Source organism: Nuphar pumila, unplaced genomic scaffold (genome assembly GCF_984573655.1).
Source record: "Nuphar pumila unplaced genomic scaffold, dmNupPumi1.hap1.1 HAP1_SCAFFOLD_2217, whole genome shotgun sequence".
In the NCBI taxonomy this organism is placed as follows: Eukaryota; Viridiplantae; Streptophyta; class Magnoliopsida; order Nymphaeales; family Nymphaeaceae; genus Nuphar; species Nuphar pumila.
In genome coordinates, this window is record NW_028323872.1 from 18459 (window position 1) to 25075 (window position 6617).

At 51.8% G+C, this 6617-nt stretch overlaps 1 pseudogene; it reads left to right on the forward strand.

Moving 5' to 3' along the window:
- The first annotated feature begins 2433 nt into the window (after positions 1 to 2433).
- LOC149808787 (glycylpeptide N-tetradecanoyltransferase 1 pseudogene) lies at positions 2434 to 5960 on the forward strand (annotated as a pseudogene).
- Positions 5961 to 6617: the final 657 nt, after the last annotated feature.

Genomic DNA, 6617 nt, shown 5'->3' on the forward strand with positions numbered 1-6617 from the left:
AGGTGGGGAGGGCGGACCCTGATGCAATGGGCTTGCTGGTCCTCGTATTGAATAGCTCTTGAAAGCTTGAAAGGAAACGGTCGGAGGGGAAGCTAGGTGCTGATGCACTGCTTCTCTGAAGGAGGTACTGTTTCTCGGACAGATTTCACACTTCCATCGCAATGTATGGTGCTATCTTTGCATTATCTCATTTGGATGTTGCGCTTTTGTTCAATGTTTGCCACGAGTGTGTCTGCTTCTCTTATGATAGCTTACATGTAGCCGCTGGCTGTGTCGTGAAGTCCTAGCAGTCGCTTGAGCAAATCACTGACAGGGTGGCGGCCCGCACTGGGGCCTTCTCTCCTTCCCACAGTACGATACATTGAACGCATCATTGGTGCTCTGAGGCACACCTGGAAAGGCACCTTGTGAAAAGCTGTTGGCATGCACCAGCTGCTGAACTGGCACGGCTCAGTTTCGCTTTCAGTTAGGACATTGTTGATTCTTCCTATTGCTGTTTGCAATGACATACCTCGTCGCCTTGTGTTCCTAGATTGTCTGCCATCTAAAGAGACCCCTCGACAATGCCGAAGCGGTCACGGCAGCCAATGCAAAAGTGCAAAAGCACCATAAAGTTCACACACACTCTCACCCTCTCGTACGCTGTGTGCAGGCCCGCGATCGCGTGTTTCAAGCGATTCTGCCGCTCCGGGGCAAGATCCTCAACGTCGAGAAAGCAGATGACAAGTCCATCTACAACAACAAAGAGCTCTCAGACCTCATTATCGCGCTGGGCCTGCGAATACGCGGGGATGATGTGTCCGAGGAGGCCGAGTTGGCCAACATCCGGTACGGGAAGATCATCATTCTGACAGATGCGGACGTGGATGGCGCGCACATCCGAACGCTTCTCCTCACGTTTCTCTTCCGCTATCAGCGCTCGCTCTTTGAGCACAACCGCGTGTTTGTAGGCATGCCTCCGCTGTTCAAGGTCGAGGCTGGCCGCAAAAACATCCAGTACTGCTATTCAGAGGAGGGCTTGAAGGTGCGTGTGCTGCAACTCTAGCATGTAAGCATACGTGCAACTGGATCGTTGAAAGAAAGAGACTGGAACATTTGGTATTCGAGGAACGCGCGGGGATCGCTCATTGCCGAGTTCAGTCACTCGAGCAGCTGGGGCAGTTGACATGAGGCCTCGATGGCCAAGTAGCGCAAGAATGGGGGTGTGCATTTGTGCGCATATAAGCCGGCTGGAGGTCGTTGCGAACAACAGGGCCGAGCCTGACTGTGTTGGAGGATGTTTCGCCAGCAAGATGAGTGACTATTTGCCGAGGAACTCAGGCGGGACTGGGGTGCAACATGATGGTGCTGCACTTGCCTTGTTCAGAGCATCCCATGGTTGGGTTCAAGCACTCTTCGGGCTCTGGACGAAAGGAATATCATTTTATACTCCTTCCATCGCAAGAGGTGTTACTTCACTGAGGTAGTGATTTCAAACTGACGGTAGATCATATCGTTTGGCACCATGAGTCCGTGTGCCTGGACATTGCGTTGCGGGCGTGCATGCGGCATATGTTGAACGTCTCTGCACTGGGTATGCAAATTTAGGTGTAAAAGTACCAACGCATGTCCCAAAGCACAGATTGGTGCAGAGGCAAAGTCAGACGCCATGGCCGTCAAGGATGAGGCTGTGTCGCTTTCATGGTCACTGCAATCACCCTTGACGTTACGTTTTCATATTTAGGAAATCACCTCGAAGCTGAAGCCGGGGAGTTACACGATTCAGCGATTCAAGGGCCTTGGAGAAATGATGCCGGAGCAGTTGTGGGAGACGACCATGAATCCTGCCACACGCACGCTCACGCGATTGACCATCGAAGATGCTGTATCCGCTCAGCAGACATTTACGATGCTCATGGGCGACCATGTGGACCAGCGCAAAGAACTGATAAGAGAGTTTGGTGCAGAGATTGCGGCAAGACTGACCGTTTGACGACCGGGCGTTGTTCTTGAAAGTGTGCTGACAGATCTAGCTGCGGTTTTCATGTGTGTTTTGTATGCGACATGTAATGCACGTTTCCTTCGTTCATTGCCATCACACCTTGCCCAGTCCCTTTCCTCATTTGTCATCCTGGCCTCTTCAAGGCTTCTCTCTTTTGTAGTTTCTGAATAGAAGCATCTTACGGTGTGTTGTAGGACTCTGTACCTGTGATTGCAAGGCGTCGAGTACAAGTTGTCTCCTTTGATTGCGACCACTTTGCAAGCTTGATGGAGCGCCTGTGCACTGTGAGGGCAATATCATGCAATGACCACTCGGTACAAAATCACAACTCACGGCCTCCCGATGTCAGTACTTGCAAATTCAACGTCTGCACGCGTTTCCCCGATCATAACCTTACCAATGGAAGCGCATGAGAATCAGTCAAACACACGCAGGAAAACAGGAAATCGCCCATGATTGTAAGTAGTCCCTCGCCTTCAGGAGCATCAGAAGGCCCACACTACGCATTGAATCTTAACAATCACAACTTGTCTGCGGAACAGCAGCAGCTTTCAGCGAATACTCCCAGCATCCAGAACCCTTTGATGCAGGGTTTCAACATTCTGATCCTGCCAAGCAAGCCCAAGCCCTCGCGGTGAGCACTTCTGGTTGCCTGCATCGAAGCAAACAGGCTGCCTCCTCCGCAACTGGTGGACCGCAAGCTGCCTGGTCGCCGCATCGCCCACTGCACAAGCTGAGGCCCAGCATTTGCGCGATTCGCTTGCATTGGATGTGTTTCTCTGTGATTGGAATCTCAAAGCCCGTCACAGTCATTGATGCTTCCTCTGCCAGGGGGCTCAACTCTTGGTGCGATCTTGATGCTGCCTTATGTCTCATGGCTTGAGCTCGTTGCTTCCTTTCCTTACACCTCCCGTTCTTGAATCCTGGGGGGGTCTCACATCGCCAGGGCGTGAGGCTAAAGCCCACTAAGCAAGTCCTCATAGGCCCGGCGTGCTTTCCTATTGATTTTTGTTGCTTTCTTCTCCTTTTCACGTGTCGGCGATTCTGAAGGCTGAAGGCAGCAGCACTTCTTCACCCAACACCGAGGCATACTGAAAGCTTTTGGCGCTTTCAAAACTGCCACAGTACAAACATCCATGATGTCACTCCCAGCATCCATCAGGTCTCTGTCCTCGCTCGCCACCTTAGAACTGGGTGGTTGCACAGCGTTGGGATCCCTCCCAACATCCATCGGGTCCATGTCCTCCCTCACCAACTTGGGCTTGGCCGGTTGCGAGGCTCTGACATCCCTCTCAACATCCATCGGGTCCTTGACGTCCCTCGCCACCTTGGACTTGTGCTGTTGCATCGACTTGACATCTCTCCCAACAAGCATCGGGTCTCTGTCCTCGCTGCACACACTAAACTTGAGCAGATGCAAAGCCTTGGCATCTCTCCGAGTGACCCTCAGGGCCCTGTTGCCGATCATCTGTTCTGTTACTCTCTACTTTGTTGTTTGAGTTGATGCGCTATCGGGTCGCGCTGCACGCTTGGCACCATATTGCTGAAAGCAGCCCTGAAATGGCTTATTCCGGTGAATCACACCCGGTTGTTGAAATTCTGAGATCACGCTGTGCCCTACTTCCATGATCAAGCTTCTGGTAAAGCGGATGAGTGTACGATGTAGGAGGTTAACATGGATCTGCCGCGCCTGCGGTCTAAAGGCTCCTGATAGTTCTGGTGGCTTGTCGTTTGTGCCCTTGGCGCTGTGCGAACATGTCATTCTCTGCCCTGTTGGCGCAACTATTGATGTTGACTTTTGACTTGAGCTTGTTGCTTCCCTTTTTCAGTCTACCGCTTCCTGTCCTCCCGACAGGGCCAACTCGCCAGGGACTTAGGCCGAAGCCCTTTGAGCCTGTGAATTGTTTCATGTCTTTGTGCTTGCCGATTTCCTTATTTCTTCTCTCTTTCCACGTGTGGCGATTTCCTGTTCCGCACGTACTTCGAACGAAAGAAGTACGCCAGCCCAAAGAATCCGGCGTTGACAAAACTACGTCTACGTTTGCGGACACGTGTTTGGAGATGTTAACTCGGTCCAGAGGCCTCTATACAGGTGCTCTACATGAGAACCACACTGTGCTGGGGCATCGCCATGCATGTATGGGTGACAATGGATGAAAGTAATGCCTCGATAAACGTGAAAACCCCTCAACCTGTAAAGATCTACTTGACTTTAAGCCAAACCTGGCACGTCATATGGCGATTAGTATTGGCAACATCGGCCCCGGGTGATGGAGCGCGACCAGGCTTGCGAACAGTTGTTGGTAGCGAATCACCAAAAGGCCATTTGGCTGTCGCATACTATGCCCTTAAACGTGCGTCAACTCACCCCGACGTCTGCGTTGCTTCGTTACCAACGATCCTCGTGATCACGACGTATCAATACGTCGTAAGTTTTTCCCGAAAGTTCAACCATCCTTGTGCTTATACAGACCAGACATGGGTCTCAGGAAAGGGACATGGTTTCTAAGTGATGTCCATACCAATGAGATGCTTGAAGTTTCAGAGTGCCTTATAAGCTCGACGCTTGGCCGAACACACACTGGTCACTGTCGTCGGTGAACTACTGAAACGTATTGATCACTGGCGAATGGCACGGAGGAAGTATGCACGCATATCGCGCTCCAAATGCATTATCCCTGAAAACCATGGATTCCGAGGTTCAACATCATCATGTTCAATAGCGTCGAGGACGGCCCGCGCGGAGTTGGGGACTATCCTTGGATAGCACGTTGCCAGCACATTGTCGATTGCAAGATTGCTTGCTCGACTCGACCAACGCACGCCCGCTGGCTCTCATGCTGCTTACGAAACGTTGCAAGGCAGACAGATTGGTCTCTTCCCTCACGTCAACAAAGAGGGTTGGTGTTTGTAGGGTCCTAAGCGAGATGAGTGCTTCACGATAGCTTTTGGACACCTCAGTATGGACCCCTCAAAGTTGAAGGGTGGTAAGGGCCCCAAGGGATACAAGGACGAGTACAAGTTCTGGCAGACGCAGCCTGTGGCGCAGTTCAATGGTGACGAATCCCAGTTAAACCACGGGGTCGATGGCCCAATCGATGCACCAAAGACGGTGAAGGACGTACGTCAGGAGCCATACAAGCTTCACGACTCTTTTGAGTGGTGCTTATGTGATCTGCTAGATGAGACAGTGTGCACGGAAGTATTCGACTTGCTTCGCTTGAACTATGTCGAAGACGACGACCAGATGTTCCGGTTCTGCTACTCGAAGGAATTCATCAGGTGGGCATTGTGTCCACCGGGCTACAAAGTGGATTGGCACATAGGCGTACGCGTGAAGCAGTCTGGCAAGCTCGTGAGCTTCATCTCAGGGGTGCCAGCTGACATAGAGATCAATGGCAACCTGGTGAAGATGGTGGAGATCAATTATCTGTGCGTTCACAAGAAGTTACGCTCCAAGCGTCTGGCCCCTGTCCTCATCAAGGAGATCACGCGCCGCGTGAACCTGCATGACATCTGGCAAGCAGCTTATACAGCAGGGGTTGTGCTGCCAACGCCAGTGGCCACATGCAGGTATTGGCATCGCTCCATCAATCCTAAGAAGCTGATCGAAATAGACTTCTCCCGGCTTTCAGATCGCTCCACGATGGCCAGGGTCATCAAGCTGAACAAGCTCCCTGACAAACCAGCAACCTCAGGGTTCCGAGAGTTTGAAGCCAGAGACGTGCCACAGGTGACCACTCTGCTGAACGAGTACCTTTCTAAGTTCAAGCTGAAGCAGGTTTTTACGGAAGACGAGATCAAGCATTGGCTTATGCCCAGGGATGATCTGATACACGTCTACGTTGTGGAGCAAGCCAGTGGTGTGATAACAGACATGTGCAGCTTCTACTGCCTGCCTTCCTCCATCTTGAACCATCCCAAGCACAGTGAGTTGAAGGCAGCATACATGTGCGCTCCTTATCATGTGCATGATGCTGTTTGTGCCCTGTACATGTTACGTCGTACCAATCAAAAGCTGGCACAGCCACCGGAAATGCTCTATTGCCGGGTTGGCTCTGACGATGATTGGGATGATTCGGGTTTAGGCAGAAGGAGCTTACACTATTGTTCAAGCATTCTGCCAGGGTATTGTTGTGGGTAACCTGTGGGTGACCGCATGACCTCGACGCAAGTTTGAGCACAGTCAGCAGTCAGCCGCGGCTTCTGGGATGGCCATCTTTCTTGCCAGAATGGATGACCATGTGCGGTTTGCTGCCCGTAGCTAGCCTCGTCCAAGATATACGGTGGGTTATTGTACGTGTTATGCAAGTTCTTGTACTTTCTTGCATAATCATCCTGAACTTCGGGACAGTGTACTCTCTCATCTGTAGACTAACTACGTCTCGCCCGTGAGCTTGCACCGGCTGCGCAGTAGTTGCATCATGGCGTGTTGTTGACAAGCAGTACAGCCAACTGAGCAGCTTGACACCCGGCTTCGGCGTAGCAGACAACCGAAGCCGAGGTCTGGTTTGGTGTTGCTTGTCTGTCAGCTCGCCCCAAAGTGGTCGATCACTACTTCTCTCGGGCCCTGTGCACCGATGTGTGCATGGCTTACATACGTCGATGGCCTTTACATCAACCCATCTTCAAGCGG